General features: G+C 35.4%; 1 protein-coding gene and 1 long non-coding RNA gene across 5 annotated transcripts in view; both read right to left on the minus strand.

Moving 5' to 3' along the window:
- Positions 1-22,274, minus strand: part of LOC135219098 (bromodomain-containing protein 7-like) — a 339,758-nt gene that overhangs the window by 247,403 nt on the left and 70,081 nt on the right. The gene's annotated exons all lie outside the window — the stretch shown is intronic.
- Positions 15,728-16,437, minus strand: LOC135220079 (uncharacterized). The gene is made up of 3 exons (XR_010315562.1): positions 16,349-16,437; positions 15,864-15,953; positions 15,728-15,786 (listed from the first exon to the last, which is right to left on the minus strand). It is a non-coding gene; the product is annotated as an uncharacterized LOC135220079 (long non-coding RNA).

Below are 22,274 nucleotides of genomic sequence, written 5' to 3' on the forward strand. Positions count from 1 at the left end.
ATATGTGTGTGTTAAATGAAATTTTATAATAACAATAACATTTTTCATGACCTCAGATACCACCACTTGTGTGTGTGAGCGAGGTTTGAACAGCATCATGAAAGTAAGTGAAGGAAATTCAACCATGGCTTCTTTCACGAACCAAAACTGGCATATAGCCCCTGCCGAAGTCGGGCAATTAGAAACGACTCCCTTTCCACTCACCTTCTCCAGTTTTATCCGGAAAGTTGGAAATAAGCTCAGTTGGTTTTTAGTTTTCTGTAAAAGAAAACTATTGAGACGGCCATTTTGTCTGTCCGTCTGAACTTTTTCTGTCCGCCCTCAGACCTTAAAGACAACTGAGGCTAGAGGGCTGCAAATTGCTATGTTGATCATCCACCCTCCAGTCATCAAACAGACCAAATTGCAGCCCTCTAGCCTCAGTCATTTTTATTTCACTTAAGGTAAAAGTTAGCCACGATCGTGCGTCTGGCAACGATATAGGACAGGCCACCATCAGCCCGTGGCTGAAAGTTTCATGGGATGCGATTCATACAGCGTTATATGCTGTACAGAGAACTCGATTGCGCCGAAGAAAATTTCGGCCCATTTTTTTTTTCGGAGTTTTAGAGAAATTGTTTATTTCAATATTCCAGAAGCATGTTTTCATCGTTGATACTTATAGGTTGCTGCTTTATGTCTTGCCCTACTGATGCAATGATAGTCTGAAGTAAGATACTATTTCTGTTTTCCCCGGAATCAAAGCTTTGGCAGTTTCTTCCCAAGGGACTGATTCGACCGCGGTTTTTATATATTTCTCTATTATACTTTATTTTTATTTTTAGAACTCCATTCGTGTGTTGTTTAACTGTTTTTTTAATCAACGTAGCAATTTTCATTTTGACTGTTTTTATATTCTCAGTGGTGTTATTTCGACATTCTGTATTGGAAAACACTTCACTTACATTAATATAAAACTCCCACAGATGGACATGAAATATTCACATATTCCTTTCAATAAGTTCATTTTGAAATCAGCCTTTTCTCATTTTATACGTTTAGGCCGCAAAATGAAATTCTTTCAACGGTTAAGAATGATCATTTTTGTTTTAATAAACTAAGTACGAAGCACAAAACATTAAACAATAATTAAACTAAACCGTTTTTATAACGAAACGAAGACAAATGAAAACTAAGCAAGTCTAACCTGGACGGGAGCGTTGAAATGATGTCTCCAACGAGGTCAGGAGGTCAAAAGGTCAAGAGGTCACTTAGTGGACAATCCTTATCAAATGAGGACATTCATTATTTACATAGTCAGGTATTTCTATGCGTGCTGGAGCAATACTGAGTTGGGAGTCTGATGCATACATACACACATACACTTAAACACATACATAAACACACACACATGTATATGTATATATATAAATATTATATATGTGTGTGATGTGCTCGCACGTGTGTGTCTAATAAAAGGAGCCCATACTTACTTTCTATATATATATATATATATATATATATATATATATATATATATATATGTATATATGCATGCACATAGTACATAAGTATACTTGCAACTACTAATAAAAATACTATGCACCAGCCCTTCGTCAATGGCTTGAAAATAAAGCCGAAACCGGTCAGGACCTAGCACACCCCATCTCTTATTTTTCACCCTGTGGGTGGTAAGAATGAATGAATCCGCGCGCTAAAGGGAATAGAATCATATATAAATATATAATGTCTATATTAATATACATATAACTAAAGGAAATATACATCTCCTAGAAGGGGATGAACTTCAAGGAAAAACAAGAAAAGTTTGCTCGCCTATATTGACACAACTCACCTCATTAGCAGGACCTGGAACTCCTCCTCCTCCATTCGTCTGGATCCGTGTCCTAAAAACCTGACCAAAGGATCTTCTGGAACTGTGATGTTTAATTCACGCATTCAAGAGGTTTTACCTCTTGGGGTTTATTACCATTTGAGTCTTTTTTCATATGTATATTACGCAACTAGTTCATCTAGACAGCACTGATGTTTTCGCTTGATTTAAAGAGAGAGAGAGAGAGAGTAAAGAATGCAAGGATGCATTGTCAATATCAAGCAAGCCAGAGCAATACTCTAATCTATAAATATTTGCAGACACAGAGAGAGAGAGAGAGAGAGAGAAGAGAGAAAGAGAGAGAGAGAGAGAGAGAGAGAGAGAGAGAGAGAGAGAGAGAGAGAGGTGGCTAAAGAATATGTATGTCAAAATCAAGCAAACAAAAGCAGTACTCGAATCTATAAGTATATGCACACACACACACACACACACAGACTAAAGAATGTATGGTTGCATTGTCAAAATCAATCAAACAAAAGCAATACTCTATTCTATAAGTAAATGCAGAGAGAGAGAGAGAGAGAGAGAGAGAGAGAGAGAGAGAGAGAGAGAGAGAGCCTGCAGCAAGAACAACAGAGAGAGAAATAGAGAGAGAGAGAGAGATACGTCTATCCGCAGGAGTCAGCATCGCTTGTCCCCAAAGATGGTATCCCGGCAGACAGACACTTTGCAGTGAAACTAATATGAACACCGCGTGTGTCTCTCGTGTATGACTGCAGCAACTGTGCTGCAGTTTGCAATCAGGCAGAGAGACAGAACAGACAGGGGAAGGTTTATGCGTTGCTGAGCCTTCGAGCGAAATTGCGAGGAGGTCTGAAGTGAATCGTGGCTGGAGCTCTTGACTGGACGATAGACCGAGCGAGTGAACGGAGGACGATTGTCTTGTGTTTCCAACTGGGGATAGAGAGGACAGCGGATATATTTCACTCTGAAAGATACGATGGCAAGGGAAGAAGCGAGGCCCGTAAACAGAGTTTTTTTTAAGGGAGGGGGGGTTACCAAAACTGGACCTTTTCTTCTATAAATGTCATTGCATCTATAAAGGGTGTCCATAAAGTCCCAGTACCATTACAAGCAATAAATACTTGTAATAGTACTGGGACTTTATGGACACCCTGTAGGTCTATACAAGGTGAAATACTTGAAAATGTTAATTTAGTCGTATTAAGAAGAAAAATTGGGTATGCGGTCTAATTGAAAGTACGGTTCAATGAAAAGGAGAGAGAGAGAGAGAGAGAGAGAGAGAGAGAGAGAGAGAGAGATAGTACAATATCATTCTGATATTTGCTCTAGCACAGAACGAAAATTTTTCATAGAAAAAACAGGCAAACAGACAGAAAACGAAAGATTTATTATAAAATATATTCTTTCACAAAATTCGCAACACTGACCTGGTAAAGTTTCACGTAGAGTTAACCAAAGAAAAGGTCGGATGTCGCAGGATCGCGTCTCCCCCAGGGCTACGAAAAATCACTGGTTCTGTATCATGATCAGTTACTGCTGCAGTGTCAGGGGGTCTTTAGCAGTGGGAGGTTGAAACCAATATTCTTTGGAAGCTTGAATTTCAAGACAGTGGCCCCTTTGGTGTGTTTGTTCCAAGAGAATATGTTTAATTTACTGAATAATAATGATAATTATAACCAATAAACTCTCTCTCTCTCTATCTCTCTGTCTGTCCAATAATTGCCTCTCACACCCTCCTTCCTATTGTGGCTGAACCTTGGACCTAAAAGCGCTTCAAGAGTGTCACTACTCACCTCAGCAACCTCGACAACTATGAATTAAAGCGCCTCAGTGGCATGGTTGGTATGGTGTTGGCGTGCCACCTCGGTGGCCGCGAGTTTGATTCTCAAGCATTCCATTGAGTGAGAGATGTGTATTTCTGGTGATAGAAGCTCACTCTCGACGTGGTTTGGAAGTCAAGTAAAGCCGTTGGTCCCGTTGCTGAATAACCACTGGTTCCATGCAACGTAAAATCGCCATACAAACAAACAACTATGGATTAGACACTAATCTCTCTAGTTTTGGTTATTTTTTTACATGTCACCCCTTTCCCAGACCCCGGTCCCCTCCTTTGGTGACAGTGATGTCTTGACGCCACAGTGAACATTCCAGAAATAAGTAGTATGTATACCAAGTTTGGTTGAAATTCCTCAATGCGTTTCAAAGTGTATGTAGAATATACACATATATACATACATACATACATATACATAAATATAATATATATATATATATATATTATATATATTATAATTGATATATAATTATTATATTATATATATCATATATTATATATATATATACTTAATATATTATATAATATATATATATATATATATATATATAGATATATATATATGTGTTGTGTGTGTGTGTGTGTGTATAGGTATATATATGTAGTGTATTATATATTATATATAGTATATATATATATATGTAATATATATATATATATATATATATATATCTATTATATATATATATATATATGTGTGTGATGCTGTGTGTGTGTGTGTGATAGTATATATAATATATATATAGTATATATATATATATATATATATATATATTATATATATATATATATATATATATATATATAATATATATATATAATATATATATATATATATATATATATATATATATATATATGTATATTATATATATATATATGTATAATGTCCATTCCATAACGTTGCACGAATCCTATACAGTCTTTGTCCACAGAATCGAAAACAGTAACAACGAATATTTCATTGCATTCCTGGCTCTACCATTCGGCATTTCTTTCCTCCAAACGGTATAAACCTTAATTACCATCCCGCCATTAACATCTAAAATAACCAATTCTTTATATTTAGCATCGTTGCTAACAATTTCCCAAACACAACATTCGTCAAGAAGAGTAGCTAATCGTTCAGCCTTGTAAGTTGTAAACACTTCGTGTTCCTCTGAGGCCTGTGTTTCTTGACACCCAATTGAGAGCAGAAGTTGAGGCTCGTGAACAGACCTTTCGCAAGTCGTGTCAACATCGCGTTAATTAAACAAACAATCTGAAATCTCCTCCCCGCCCCTTTCCACAGAGTGCCGCGCTGGCACAACATCAAAAAGGTGCATATACAAGACGCCCTAAAATGGTTTAGTCACATAGTGGAGCAACCTATAGCGTCAATACCGGAATTCAACATAGCAGTCAGCACAGTTCAGGCTAGACATATGTAGGTAAATCACATTTAGATTTATATTAAAAAAAATTAATTTCGAAAGTCTGAGTAGCCGTAGTAACCAACATCATAACACAGACACGATGACAGAAATAATAATAATAATACGAAGCACGTTTAAGTCAGGTGGTGATACCCAGGTGGGTATGATGAGCACGTCACGCCTTGGCAGGTGCTTTTGTGGAGGCGGTATAGGGTGGGCGGTATGTACGTCATCTGTGAATAACTTCGGGGGCTGTTGTGAACCAAATGAAAGAGAAGCCAGCATTTGTATGTCGTCTGCCAAGCGTGGAGATTTTGTAGGCACCTGGCATTCTACGTCCTTTTCCGAAGAAGAGGCTTTGGTCACTGCCTCATTGCATCAAGAATCGTCAGTAGCGTTTACTGGTCTGGGCTACTGTCTGGTAGAGCGGACGAATAGTAGCAACTTTCAAAGAGAGACATGTACGGGAGTCATTCTGACACGTCTCCTCATAGGCCATCTACTCTTTCTGGACACTTGGGCACTTGATGAGCAGCCCGCATGCCCAGGCTCCTATAGTGACAATGCCCAAAGTATGACCAGTGTCAATGTCAACTTTTGGAAATAAGTCAATGGAGGAAATTTTGTCAGAATGTTTTGTATTTTCAGTCATTCCAATTTTCATGTCTATGAGGAACTGCGATTTCATTAATAAAATATAAAAATAAGCAAATGATAAAAGAACATAAACCCTTATAGTATATAATGAATTTTAAAACAACAAAATTTTATCGTTTGTTTTATTTTAAAACCAAATTTTAAAATGTTACTTAACTTATTCTAAAATACCTTTTAGCGTGTATGAATGGAAACACGAGTAAATGTATGTATTGTTTTCCAGTGTGAGAACACATGCCTTTGTGTAGTTTTTAATTTAATTCTAATTCATTCATCATCATACTGAATGACCTATTTGATCCCAGTGCTTGGCCTCGGTCCTAGACCTGGCATTTTATTCCAATCCTTCGGGCCAGAGGCCTGGGAGAGCTGAAAGTCATCTCAGTGGTCTGGATATAATATACTTTGATATAATAATATAATTCTTTAATAATAATATCTCCTAGCCTCAAAAGTTGTTGACTCATAGATGGAAGATTTTGGATTTTAGAGAGAGAGAGAGAGAGAGAGAGACTGGTTCTATGGAAAAACCCTAGACGCATAGCCTAATGAATGACGCATACAAGCAGATGTTTTGTACTCACCTCTATATATCAACTTTCGAAAAATTTCGGTTCCGGAGAATCGAAGCTTTGGAATTCAATTCTGCATCAACAAATCTCTGCCAAAGAATTTGAAATTTTGAATTTTTATGTTGGGGGGGATTTCATTTTACCCAAAACTGGACCTTTTCTTCTATAAATGTCATTGCATATAATAGGCATATAAAAGATGAAATAATTGAAGATGTTATTTTAGTTATATTAAGAAGAAAAATTGGGTATGAGGTCTATGCTCTTCTACCCGATTAGATGTTATTCAAAGTACTGACTTTGGTTAACAGAATTTTACTTATAATGTTGAAAGTTTGCACTGAAATTCAAGAATATTTTTTTTACTTTTATTAATTGATTCATTTATGTTAACTATTACACGTATATTACTTAATTGTTGTTATATACTTTGACTTAGCAAAAAAAAAAACAATAATTATTTATTTCTTCGTAAGTACAGTTCAATGAAAAGGATAGTCACAGAAAATATGGACTTTCAGAAATCTTGGGGAGACATCACCCTCCCCTTCCCCCTCGGTACGGGCCTGCATTAACATTCAAAGGTTGACAGACTTTTTGTGATCGATGACGCAAACATGGGCGCCAGCAGCATATTTTCCAAGAGGGGCCGTATATATATATATATATATATATATATATATATCTATATATATATATATATATATATATTATTATAATATCATATATATATATATAAAGGTTTTTGCCACGAAGGAAACAATGAAAAGCGAGATAGCCGAGTACTTTCGGTCCTGTTCGGACCCTTTACTAAGGCAAACTGATTTTACAAAGGAAGACATAGTCAAAAGAAGGCCTAATATCCAAACTGACACTACAAGGCTATCTCGCTTTTTCATTTTTTCCTTCGTGGCAAAAATCTTATATATATATATATATTATATATAATATAATATAATATATGTATATATATATTAATCTATACACATATTATACATACATATATATATATATATATATCTATATATATATATATATATATAATATATATATAATTTTCCCAGAATTTCAAGGGTGAGGGGCAAGTGCCCCTCTTGCCATTATGTGCGGTCGCCCATGGACGTAAACAAAAACCTTTCCCTAGGTAAAGTAACGTTGTTGACGAGTCTTTTGACTTCAAACTTCTTCCTCTGGGGTCGTTCCAGAAATTCCTCTGGCTCTCGGTACAAAAGGCTTCGAGGCCAGGTTGCAAAAGTTGCACAGAAAAAGAGAGAGAGAGAGAGAGGAAAAAGAACTGCGGAAGGGTAGACCAATCACAGAACGGAGGAGGAAAACGATGAATAAAGGTAGCGTTAAAGGGTTGTATAACTGCGCAGAGAAATTCTTCGGTAAAAGTCGACTTCCAGAGAAAATGGGCGCCGTTTACTTTATCTTTGTGAGGGAGGGAGGGAGGAGGTCTTACCTAAAAATACTCTTTACCTGGAAAACGTTAATAGTAACGTCCCACAATTTGTACGAACTAGCTAGTGGGGCCCGATACCCGGGTGGTGAGGCCGTGTGCCACAGCCCAAACGATGTGACTGTACTCTAAAGGAAGTTATCTAACACAGGTGTTTTTTTTGCCGAGCTAACGCTCGAATTTTTCATCTCCTTTTCTTGTTATTTCCTATGTTGTTGTACCTGCCTCCCTACTTGTCAGAACATAAGAATTCACAATTAACTGTTAACCGTCAACTACCAACCGAGTGGTAGTTTTCTCGGATGTAATTTTCACCTATCTTACCATTATTCAGCAACGATATGAAAATGGCTTGGTCTTGTTAGGTAGTCACTGAGCAGGAAAGACCCTCTCTCCTTCACACCTCTTTAACCCCTAATGCTAATAAATTGGTCCGTCTGCTGTTAAGTGTTACAGTCAACAGACAAACAGACCAAACTACTGTTTTTTTCAGTAAGATATGGAATTATTTCAACGACTTCAATCATTAGATTACGTTGAAAAGAGCGAGGACTGACTTTCTTTCTTTTATTCTTTGATTTTTTGCACTCTGGAACACATTAGTATTAACAGACTTTTTAATTGTCTGCATTGTCTACATTTAGATGTAGAAGGTAGATATTAAATTAACAATTGTAGATGGTATAGAGTTACAGGTAGCTTGTAAGTTTGTAGGCATATCGGATGACATCATTTTGGGTAGTCACCTGTATACGTATACATACATATATATATATATATATATATATATATATATATATATATAATATATATATATATATATATATAAGGAATCACAAAAGAAAGTAGGTGGTTTTCGTTTATTAGCTTAAGGCGCACAAAGGAAAGACAAAACATGAAAAAAGTGCCAATTACTTTCGTGCAATTAACACATTTATATATATATATATATATATATATATTATATATATATATATATTATATGCAATGTGGCACGAATATATTCTTGAGAATATCACAAAATCCACTTAGGAAGGCGAGTGAAAACCAGGACTTCGAAGAAGTACTTTCGTAGTTTGTCCTAACATTTTCAAGTTTTCACTGAATACAAGAGAAGTTGACAAGAGCTTCATATACAAAAATAGAAGGGGCAAGGTTTTATATATATATATATATATATATATATATATATATATATATATATATGAAATGTAACTTTTCATGTTGCTCAACACATATTTGTGCTTACTCGGGGAGAAAGCCTACAAGCTACTTTCTTGTTGTTGTTGTTGTTCTTCTTCTTCTTGTTTGGGGGCTTAGGAAGGTTTATGGAATAGCCTATAAAAAGGTCTGAAAAAGGTGTTTCGCGTCGAGTTAAAGATACAGGAATTTTAGGATTCGATACCTATGATTTATTTATTAGAATGAAAATGTAAACGAATAAAAATGCATGTTAAACAGTGCAGAAAAATTATTTCTAATGAAATATAGCATATTTATTTTAAGTTTCGTTGGGGAAACAATGGGCTATTTGACCTTAGATTTTAGCTTGTTTTAATTCATTTGGTGTACTGAATTTATGTTTCTTTTCGATCATTTTGTGTTACCACTTACAACTGAGGATATACGAACGTGTTTAACTTGTGTCCTTTTTATTTGTTCCTTGAGTGGTAACAACTATGAGTATTAATTACGATAACCCCACCTTCCCGTTTAAATTAGGATAAAATGGTTAAAGCTTATGCGTGAGGTGAAAACCTTGCACTGTCCTGAGTAAGTTGGAGGTCAGATCACGCCTTGTTCCATCCTGAATCAGTATCATGAATGAATACACTCTTAATTTCTTCCTAAAAATATTTACAATTATGAATGAAATATAATAGAACAAAATGCAAACCGAAATGTTTATTTAGCTTATATACATTTATATTCCAGTAAATACGTGCCAACGTAATAAATCATTGCTATTATATAAAGCGAAATCAAAGATTCTTCATATTAGTCGTGCTGTCTTCCCTGGCACGAAAGATGTAGTATACCAAAGTCTTCTAAAAGTGACCAGACTTTCCTCAATGCACGTTTGAGCAGGGATGTTCCAACAATTTTCTTCTTTGACGGTCTGTCTGTCTGTCGTCTGTCTCTCTCTCTCTCTCCTCTCTCTCTTCTCTCTCTCTCTCTCTCTCTCTCTCTCTCTCTCTCTCTCTCCACTTCATTGCTAATTACTTCCCTCATTTTATGCACGTAAAAAAGAATAGTTCTATTGGCCTCTCTTTAGCCAGCAAAGTTTCTTGCAGTGTAATTATAATGAAAGACTAAATTAATTAAGGATATGTTAATTTGTTACATTAATAAAAAAATGAAAAAAGAAAGAAGAAAAAATTCCAAAAAAGCTTATTGGATCATTTCCATCGATCCATAATGAAACCCGAGCAAGAAATGTTACTTCTTCAAGAGTGATCTTCACAGTCGTAATATTTTGTGATTTTTGGCTTTGATCACATATTTGAATATGTGAAGTACCGATGACTATGCAGGTTCTATCTTCTTTCGAGAGTATTTGGTCATTACAAGTCTTTGTTTAGACAAGAACATCTTGTAATAGAATTACGAAACAAAACAAAAATCTTTTTGTTTCAGTTAGAGTCCACCGTATAGAGTTAGCAGTGTACTGCAACAACCGTTTGCGATTGCTAGCTGCAAGACGCTCTCTCTTTGTATGTGTCAGTGTTTGATTTTATATAAGCTTAAATAACATGCCAACATATGCGTTTCGTTTATCTTGGCCGAGAACAAATAGACACGAGATGCTCTGATGGCAAACTTGCCTGGCCCCCAAAATTGGTGCCTCCTGCGTATAACAGCATTTGTCGCGCGTTTGAAACATGATATAAACAGTGACAATAAAAGACGAACAGAAGATGTAGAAACCAGATGACTGCTATTGTTGACACAGATCTGACACATGGCGCAGATTCGAAGTGGAATTTCTGTCCTGGTTTCCCGGTGCCATAACTCAATGTATTATGACGCACGGGTATTTTTCTTTCTCTGTGACAGCCTAGCTTACGTTTTTTTGAGATAGCACGAGGGAAGGCGGATAATAAACAAATAAACGATGATACAAAGCGAATATAGACGTAAGAATGCAGATACCAGCGTGAAAGATTGTTTGCGGATTCTAACAACAAAAAAAAAAAAAAAAAACCCACAATTGGCATTCAAATTTGGCACTTCACTTACACGCTTGTAATTGCACCATCGTCACACTGCAACAATCTTGTTCTCCAAATCAACAACCCAGGCCGTTACCTAGGGCGGGGTCGGGGAGGTCGAATGAACACAAGCCCCCACCCGCCCCCCCCCCCCACCCCCCCCCCCCCCCTCCCACCCCCAAGGAAAAAAAAAAAAAAAAATGTATAAGTCCATATTTTCGGTAATAAATGATTAATGTTTTTTGTTAAGTCAAAGTACATAAAATAACAACAAATAAAGTAATGTACATGCTATCGTTAACGTAATACATGAATCAATTAATAAAACTGAAGAAATATTCTTGTTTGAATTTTGGTGCAAATTTTCAACACTATAAGTAAAAATTCTGTTAACCCAAATCAATACTTTGAATAACAACTCTCATTGGGTAGAGGGGCATTGACCGCATACCCAATGTTCTTCTTAATATAACTAAAAACATTTTCAAGGTATTTTCATCTTTATATACTTATATATGCAAAGGCATTTATAGAAGAGGATCAGTTTTTGGAAAAATGACCCCCTCCCCCCTTTAAAAACTCTGGGCACGGGCCTGCAACCGTATAATTTATATGAACTAAAAATGGTAGTAAACCAAGCACACTACCCTTCGGAACTCCAGACACAATATAGGTCTTGGTTCACTGAAGATCAACAGCATCTCGCTGGTGAAGTAGTAATGCGCCTCCACCCACTCCAAGCTTTTGGACGTTCAAAACTACGTGCCTTGTGATTTATACATCGAAAGAGCGCTCAAATCTATTTGAATTGCTTTACACTCTAAACCTTCATCGGGGTTCTCCTGCGAATGGAGGCCAAATCTTAAAGAGCGTCGCAGGTATAGGCCTAACTGCCTCTTGTGTCCATATTGGTTGCTAACTAATAATCTTTTGGATCCCATAAAGAGGAAACTTAATTAGTTTCTATAGAAAATAAAGTCCTTAACGTGAGAACTTAATACGTTTCTGTAGAAAAACAAATACATAACGTGAGAACTTATTTAGTTTCTGTAGAAAACCAGATATATTAGAGTACGAGAATTAGATTGGAGCTGTAACACTATGGAGTAAACAATTTGTCCGCAATGATAAATATCAAAATGAAAATTATCTCATTTTGCATCTTTGCTCATTTTAGTTTTCTGTACGAGAAAACTATTGTCCCGGCATTGTCTGTCAGTCCGTCTGTCAGCACTCAGTTCTAAACAAAACTACTAAGGTTTGAGGCCTGCAAATTGGTATTGGTATATGCAAATTGATCATACACCCTCCAACCATCAAATATTCCAATTTGCAACCCTCTAGCCTCCGTAACTTTTATTCTATTTAAGGTTAAAGTTAACCATGGATCGTGCATTTGGCAACGCTTTCAGGAATTTATTTCTGGTGATAGAAATTCATTTTTGATATAGTGTGGTTCGGATCTCACAATAAGCTGTAGGTCCCGCTGCTAGGTGACCAATTGGTTCCTAGCCACGTAAAAATGTCGAATCCTTCGGGCCAGCCCTAGGAGAGCTGTTAATCAGCTCAGTGATCTGGAAAAACTAAGTATTACTTAGCTTAACTGGAGCCATGGGACGTACCCTTAGCCTACCGCGTCTAGTGAGCAACTGAAGAGAGCTCCCGGTGACCGGTCATAATTGATGGTTTTATATACTATACTCTGTTTTTTTTTTCCATCTGCCCATCTGCCTGTGGTGTTTGCGCATGGTAACACTGCGTCCCGGGCTTTAAATAATATCCCATTTCGAATATTAACGGTGTAATTTGCACACAGTAAATTATTAAAACACTTTTCAGTAGCAAATGTACACCCAGATATCCTTTCATTTACCTAAAACTTACACATAGCGTAACTATTTAAAGCCCGGGACGCTATGTTACCATGCGAAAACACCACAGGATGGAAAAAAAAACAGATAGTGTGTACGTTGCACATAAACTCGATTGTGTTTATTTGTTTCTTTTTTACTTCTATTTTCCAATGAGTTCATAAATTTTTATATAGTATGATTCATTCAGTATCAGCGAGTCGTTTAGCATAATGAAGCACGAATGAATATATTATTTAACGTTCGTTTATCGTAATAAAACAACAGCGTATGTGAAATCGTAACACTGTACACGAGCCTAAAACTTTTAAAATAACTGGAAAGAAAAATATAGCGAAAGGAACAGTATCTAACCCGAGGGTAGACAAGCAGAAATAGCGTTTTTTTTTTTTTTTTTTTTTTTTTTTGTTTTTTTTTTTTTTTTTTAAGAAAAATACTGCAGAGATACTGAATGTTCTCTCTCGGCTAATGTTTTTAGTTTGCAATATCAAAAATCTTCAAGCGTAGGGTAAATACCTTTTTTGTAGTTTTCGGTCATTATCCGGCCAGCTTTTGACAATAGAAAGTCTAACAGGTACGGTGGAAAGTAGACCATTGCTTTATCAATTATATTTTGCGTTAAAATAACTCGATTTAATACCGAAATGATATAGCTTTATAATATTTATTACATTTTTAACGAAACGTGTTAAAATTATCTTAAATAAGAGATCTATATGTCACCCCAAAAATGTCTCATTGATTATATTTAGCAGTCAAGTAGCTCGATTTACAATTAAAATAATATGATTGAATTATAATTAGTACCTTTTTATCGATGAAACATGTTAAATTCCGTTATTAACATCCCATAGATAGGTAAAACAAGCTACTATATATGTGCGATACACTTTTACCATACTTATTATTAACACGTACGGTAGAAAACAGTTAATTCGCCAAAAATGTTTTATTAATTACATTGTCCAACTCTCCAATGTTATATTGAAATTATCTATGTAAGTTTTTAATTAAATTTACAGTAACTAAAATTTTTTAAAAACTATTTATAGCCCAAAAAACCATCAAAATGAGTGTGCGAAAAAAGATGCCAGATAGTCCCATGCGAAACGAATAGCTCCATCTATTGAGCGAACGGTTAAACATTCAGAGCGGTAATGCCTACGGGAATATAGGATGGAATTCGATTGTAAATTTTGCGACAAATTTGTTCATAATTTGCAATTACTACGTCAGTATATTTTACTTATATTTATGATATTCTTATGATATTTTAGGTAACTAAATTGCAAATTTACAAATAGGTACATATATAGATTAAGAATACATTTTCCTTAGTTTTCTCAGTGTATTTTTAAGTATTGTATATTACAACCATTTTTAAATGTTCTATACAATATCATGTTCGAATAAAGTAAAATATACCATACATTGATTTGTTAAACTTAGCCACAAGTGCATAAGTGTAGGCATACATTTAATTACAGTTTGTAGGCCATTGTAGAATGGAGATATTAGGTGTATATAAAACACAATTGTAATTTTTTTTTATTGAAACGGAAATGCATGATGCACTCATGTATACTCTTTAGTAACATAAACGAATAAATGTATAAATATACAAACAAAAGGAACAAAATAACTCACTAAATTGTATCACACGCAAAAATAATCAAAAGGGGGTTGGAAATAGAAATAAGGCCGCTACAAACCAACCAAAATGCAAAGATAAATCACATGCAAATGAACTTTAATAAATTATACATAAGAAAAAATAACTCGGTAAATAATAGTGCATATACAAAAATTGTAAACAAAAAAAAAAAAAAAAAAACAACAAACACAATACAAGCAAACCAAAATTGCATGATGAATTACATGCAAATAGGCTCTAATATAATTGTAAATATGAGAAAACATAATACTAAAAAAGGTTTTCTTCAAGAATTAAATACATAGTGCAAACATAAGAATAACTATTAAATTGTATATATATATATATATATATATATATATATATATATATATATATATATAAAATTTTTGAAATTTATTTATTTATTTAATTGTATTTCAGAATCTGACCATTTATTGGGGAAAAATATTTTGTTTTGATCTGTTAAAAAACTGATTCTGGTAACATCTTACCATTTGATTTATGGTTGTGAATGTTTGTTCTCCTTCTTCGTGTAACCCTAATTTATGGTCTCATACTGTATTTCAGGATTTTGTAAATTATCATTTCCATTGAGAATGCTACAATCAACACCATCATTAGTAGTAATTGTAGTAGAAGCAGCAGCAGCAGTAGGAGGAAGGGTAGTAGTAGTAGCAGTATTAATAGCAAATGTAGGTCAAGCAGTCATAATATTGTAGTAGGACTAACACTTGTAGCAATACAACTAATATTATCCATAATGCTTGTTACTGTGGCATTACGTACACTTCACGGCCAGTATCCTTTGGATAACCATCAGTAAATTCTGGAAATGCAAATAATATGAAATGAAAACAAATGCCATATCATACTTTATCATTTGGATGGTAAAATCATAAGTATTTTAGGCATAAATACATACAAAAACCCTACTAAACAAGATTTTCTTACCAATATCTGATTGAACATTTTCACTTAATTCAATATTTTCACAATCTTCTTTGGAATTTTCACTGGTCAGTTGATAGATGAACCTTATAGCCATAATACAACAATTAGTCTAACACTTTTCACTGAGACAAAGTGAATATATGTGTAGCATAATATAACAAAATCTTAAAGGTCAATCTTTACCTACTATATGAATTCTAGTTAGTAAAAGCAAAACTGGAATATCTACCAAAAGCATAGACCATTTACCATGTTTCAAGGATGAAGCTCTTATGTCAGATGATCTATTCTCCAGAGCAGGAATGATACCTACAAGATTAACTATATTTAGAATAATTGTGATGCACTTATCATTCAGAAAATTTTAACATATACAAACTGCACATCAAAACACACACCATATTCAAGGTTGTGCAAATTCTCGTGTGGATAAGTCAGCAACTAGTTTGATGTGTAATTTGCTTGGTGGTGTAAATCTATTGATGTATCTGAAAATATGTATTTCAACAATAAGTGCATTATACAAAATATATTTATATAAAAATATACACAAAAATATAGCGCACAAAAATCATTTTACTAAATTATGTACTGCAGTTATATAAATATTAAAGACTATATACATACATATATGAATAGATATCCAAAGTTGACATGGAAAAAAATATAAATAGATGAAAACAAAGAATGCCATGAAGGAAATGAAAGGTGAGAATACTGGCAAGTGCTTTCTGTGTACTTATTCTGCTATCAGAATAAAGTACGTATACGGCAAAAGTGCTTGCGAGTTTACCTTTCATTTTCCTTTGCAGCATACCCACATGTAAAAAGGCATCTAAGCTTTATATGGCTACAATTAAATCAGCATTTTTCAATAACTCACTTATCTTTATAAGGTCAACATCTGATCTGGTGCAGCTAGTAGAACCTGTAATGTGCAATAGATGCAGGCTTTTTATGTAGAAAAATATGTCTCACTGATAAAAAATCAGTTGATAATATTATAATGACTACACATAAATAAAATAGATAACATGTACCTTCCACATGTTGATCTGGGCAGCATTGTGGCAGTGTTTGTCAGAAGCTGGATGAAGTTATTTTTTGGTGGAGAAATGCCTGCTGCACACACAATACTACCTTCAATTTAGTTGTCGTGAGGTTTTTTGCCTCAACTCCTGAATTTGGATGAGGTTCCTCCATATCAAGCATCTAGGTGATATAATACTATATGTTATGCCATCCTATTTCACCAGCATACAAAAAATCATTCTACTATTCTATAGTTAGGTTAGGTTAGGTTAAGGTTACGTTGGGCAATATATGGTAACTTTTTTGTGGGAATCACATTGAGATTATTTTTGAAAAAATCCTATGGCTATTTTCGGAGCTACAGCCAAACGTATTTCTTGGCTGTGAATCAGCTACTCATTTAGACTTGGGAAATATGCGCTCTTGCTATTTCTAGAACTTTCTGCAAGGTTAGCTACTTTTCTTGTAGCAATGTCTTCCTAAGCTCTTGTGAGTTAGTCTTTACTATAATTTGCTCTATTAACCTCTGGTCTAGATCTCCAAATTCACAAGTTGAAGCTAATTTCCTTAACCTAGTCACAAATGAATCTACTGTCTCACCTGATTCCTGCGAGGCTTCGATGAGCTAATAACATTCAAAGTACATATTTGCTTGAGGAGCAAATGGATTTGTAAGCCCTTCAATTGTCTTCTGTAAAATTCCTGAACTTCTAAACCTGCAGTATGAAGTAACAATGGTTTCTGCTGCTTTTTATCCATTTTCCCTAGTGCTTCTAAATAAATTTGGAAGCTGCTTCTCCACTTTTTCGATCTTTTACCCACTGATTTTGGATCATCCCCGATACTAAATCTGTCTAGCCTTTGGACATTTATCGGCATGTTTGCTGTGATACTAATCAGTTTCGGTTAGGCTAAGAATTTTGGAAGTTTTTTCTAACCTTTCTAACCTTGTAGGCTTATACTTTCATTGACATACCTTGAACACTTTTACTCTCTAAACCAGCACTTTTTTTCAGTTCTCTTAACACTCCTGAATTGCACAGCACTGCTTGGTTGCTGGTTTGAGTGTGATGAAGTCATAAAGTTACTCAGTAAACTTAAAAAAAAAAAAAAGTTTGAAACAAAAAAAATGTACTGCGGATGCCTTGCCTTAATATTATAGCCAATATCAGTGGGGATTACTGATTAGTAGCACATATTTAATGTATTATGCTGTAAGTAATGACCGTTCTTTATCATTAGGGTACCTGTGAAACACTTATTGAGGATCGGTTTCTCTCGTTTATTGCAAACAACACATTTGTGTGACTTATTCACTGTTGGCGCCACGATTTCGTTTGTGTCAACTGTCAAATTTTAAATATAAACAAACAGACGACCTGCGATATACCTACAACGCCATCTGAACACTGAGCGGTCAAACTATTGTGTTCACTTTAGGGGTTGGCAACTAGTATATTAACATTCCTATTTTGAGCCTTCCTATCTTCCTTCAGTCTTTGCCAAAAAACGACTCTTTATAAACAACCTTGGGGACATTAGCCAGGGCCCCCACTTTTAGGGAATTTTCCATCCCCTAGGTGAATGCTTTGTGGATAGCCAAAGACTTTGGTGGATAGCTGAAAATCTAGGGAATTCTCCACCAAAAGCCACTATCATGAACTTTTTAAATCCCCAATAAAAACTCATGATAAATTTATTTTGCCAGTGATATCTGACTTGAGTTTCTATGAATAGTAACACTACGTGGTGAGACGGTAATACTGTCATAATCACACAATATTCATTTCGTTTCTTCAAGTAGCAAATCTGCATTTGGTTATTTAAATACTTTTCATGTATAGACTTGCGTTTTAATGTTAAGATTTAGGAGTAAACATATATGCACATCAGAATTTTTGCGTATTGTTTTTTTTATTCTTATCGACGTCATGCAATGGATATTTACATTGAAAGTTATTGGGGGGGGAATTTGAACGATTAGCCGTAGGCAGTGGCGGATCTAGAAATCTTTCATTTGGAGGCCATTTAGGATTATCATTATATATATATATATATATATATATATATATATATTATATATATATAATTATATAATCTTAAATCCGATTGTAGGGAATTTTGAGCAACCGTCTAGGGAAATACCGTTGAGGTGGCAGCCCTGCGAGGCTGCGACAGTGGTCGACTTGTAAACAAATGGCTGTCTCTATTGTGCCGACGGAGATTCAAGGTCAGAAATCAATCAATTACGACCGAAAATATTGACTGGACGATCGAATTGAAGATCAGTCGAGGTAAGACTGTGGTTGAAGTTGAATTCGTGAGTTGGAAATTGTGTTAAATTGGAGGTTTTGAGGTAATTCTGACCAAATTCTTGACGCATTCACGGTCTGGTGCCTCAAGTGACTTCGATTGCTAGCTAAAACTACCCAGCTATTATAGTGTTGCGTAGTCCCTCTATTGAATCGTTAATGTTTCGCCGCTATTTTGGTAGTTATTTAAATACGTTGTAGGTTAAATCAGTCTGTTAATCTAAGCAATAGTGGCTCGCCATGTAGTATTACTTTGGTGATTGACTTTTCTCTAGGGTGAAGCACCACTGTGCTGTCAGGGTGGCCACCTGTACGTTTGCGCGACCACTTTCCCATAAAATAACTAGCACTTCCAGAAACCTAAGTTAGACTTCAGTCACGAGCCAACGTCCGTGGAAGCAACACCTTGAGACCTCTACGTTCCTCTCAAAGTAGGATAAACAACCGAGTGGACTAGCCGCAGCCACCTTGACCGTTTTCGGACCCACCTTCAGAAAAAGTACTTTAACACGTCCTGCCACTGGAGATGGTCATCAGTCACGAATCATAGATCGTGGGAGCAACACCTCATGACCTCTACTTTCCTCTCGAAGTAAATAATTAGTTAAACACCAGAATAAGCTCATAAATTAGGGTAGAATATCACGACAGGCCAACCCTCATCACGGTGGACGGGTCTTATTCACTCGATATTTAATTGGTGAAACAAGAATACAATTGCAACTCTAAGCATACCATTTAAAAAGACTGAAGTTCGTCAACATAATGTGATATATGAAAAGCCCATACGAACTAAAATAAGCATGTGAGCTCTTCGTAAAATATGTTTTCAAGGCAGTTTTGAAATCCAATATGGCGGCTACGTTTTGCATGGACGGTTCTCATCAGTGACGGCCACCATCTTTCCCCAGCCTTCCCAGCACTCAATGTTAGCGTATATATGTAACGTTTATTGATCTTACTCAAGATTGTAGTTGTAATCAGCACAATTAAAACAACATTTTGTTGCCTATATTAGTGAAAGTATGAAATTGTTCCTTCCCGGGTTTATGGTTGGAACTGAATTCCATTCTTACCTTGTAATCGGTGGTTTTTATCCTTACTTGCCATCACAACTGAAACTCCACAGTGCTTATTTGATTGTAATTATACACATTTTGGTCTTAATCACTCCACAGTGCACTTGAACCACGCTGTGGTTCCTGGTTCCTAAGCACTCACTCCGCAAACACAGTTACGAGCAGCAGACGACAACACTGATTATGAGATGCAAAGCTTTATTCCCTTCATGTTTACTTTACTCAATATTTAGTTTAACTTTACTTCAAAATGTTTATTTAATTCATGTCTATTATCCCTTTTTTTGCAAACCCAAATTAACCCCCCAAAATTACAAATGTTTCGGATGTATACTTACGAGCAGACGACGTGAGGAAAAATGACTCATCGTTGCCAATCTAGTGGAGCGTCACACATACGCCGATGCATTTACAAACTGTTTCGATGAATTCTAGTTGTCATAGTAATGCAGTAATGATAAAATTGCTGTAATATGTACGTATATATAATACAAATAGATACGCTAATTTCACTTATTTTCCCCGGTTTTGTGTGTAAGTCTTATACCTAGTTTGGAGGGTAAAACACATACCAATTGACAACACTGATAAACAATTGAAGAGCGCAAAACGCCGCAAAGAATGCCGTAGTCCCCTTGAATAAGTGCTGGTAAGAGGTTGGTTTACGATTGTTGTGATGAAAGTGCCCCACCAGCGGTCTATGGGTACAAGTGGTGTGCAGATTTAGCACAGGAAATGGGAAAGTTTGTGACACAAGCGACTCCGTAAACATCAAGATGGCGTCAATCTTGCGAAACATTTAGTTGTAAGTAAAAATTTCTAAAGCTTTTTTTTTTGTGAGATTTCCACTGCCGTAGCCACCCTTTTCACTACCCTCTGTTTAAATCTTAAAATTTGGCCTTAATTTCTAACTTTGGAGAAAATACTTAGTTCGAAAGGAGAGTAGAGGTCTTTAGCTCCGTTCTACCACCAACAAGAAGTCGCGACTGATGCCCATCTCCGGTGTCAGGACGCGTTATAATGTACTTTTCGGAGGGTTGGCAAGCGTTGAATGTAGGTGGCCTGTTTGGCCTGCTGTGATGTTTTACCCTAGTTACCTAAAACACCAGAATAAGCTCATAAATTACATAGATTTATTTCGTACTCTTGATAATTCATTTGAAAGTATTAGATGTTGTAAATGTAACCAGATTCCTGACACAAATTTCATCGGTTTTGATGTGAACATTAGCTACGATATGTTGTTTGCGCTTTCCTAATTTTTTATCACTGTTGCCAATTGGTTTGTTTTTACCCTCCAAGCTTGGGATAAGACTTGCACAAAACCGTGGAAATAAGTGAATTTAGCGTATCTGTTTGTGATATATATAAATATTAGAGCAATTTTATCATTATTGCATTACTATGACAACTAAAATTCATGAAAACAGTTTGTAAAGGCATCTGCGTATGTGTCAAGTTCCACTAAATTGACAATGATGATTTGCCTTTCCTAGCATGTAAAGGCTACATTGATTTCAGCCATACAATTAAAAAATTTTAAAGTCTTTTTTAAAGTCAAAATAGTAATATAGACTTAATGAAAAGAGCTAAAAAAAAATAGAAAATTTTTGTCATAAACAATTCATTAATCTCTCGTCTGCTCACCAGTGCTTTTGGCAGCCAGATGTACAGGGTATCCATAAAGTCCCAGTACCATTATTAGTATTTATTGCTCAGAAACCATATAACATAGAGTAATGCAGTTTTTTTTTAGAATGTTCTACATTTCCTCAAGCTTACATTCAGACACTTAAATCTAAAAAAAAACCGCATTACTCTGTTATTGTTATAAGGTTTCTGAGCAATATATATACAGGCAGTCCCCGGGTTACGATGGGTTCGGCTTACAACGTTCCGAGGTTAAGGCGCTTTTCAATTATATTCATCAGAAATTATTTCCAGGGTTACGACGCCTACAACGCCCATCTGGCAGAAGAAATATGACACCAAAAATGCAAAATAATCAATATTAGAAAGTTTTTTTTATGCAAAATGCAATAAGAATGCAGTTTACATAGTTTTGAATAAACCAAAAGCATTAAAAGTAAGGTTTTCTTAGTATTTTTGGTGATGTTCCAGCTTATGACGATTTTCGGGTTACAACGCGTCTCAAGAACGGAACCCCTGTCGTAACCTGGCGACTGCCTGTACTTGTAATGGTACTGGGACTTTATGGACACCCTGTACAATAAGACTGAGAAATTGTTCCTGGCACGGCTTTGTTGTAAACAAACACTCAGATATTTCAAGTGGAATTTGGAGTGAATTAAAATTAAAACTTGCATAATTACAATCCAATAAGCACTGTGGAGTTTTAGCTGTTATGGCAGTAAGGATAAAATCA

The sequence above is a fragment of the Macrobrachium nipponense genome, chromosome 1, assembly GCF_015104395.2.
Source record: "Macrobrachium nipponense isolate FS-2020 chromosome 1, ASM1510439v2, whole genome shotgun sequence".
Taxonomy (NCBI): Eukaryota; Metazoa; Arthropoda; class Malacostraca; order Decapoda; family Palaemonidae; genus Macrobrachium; species Macrobrachium nipponense.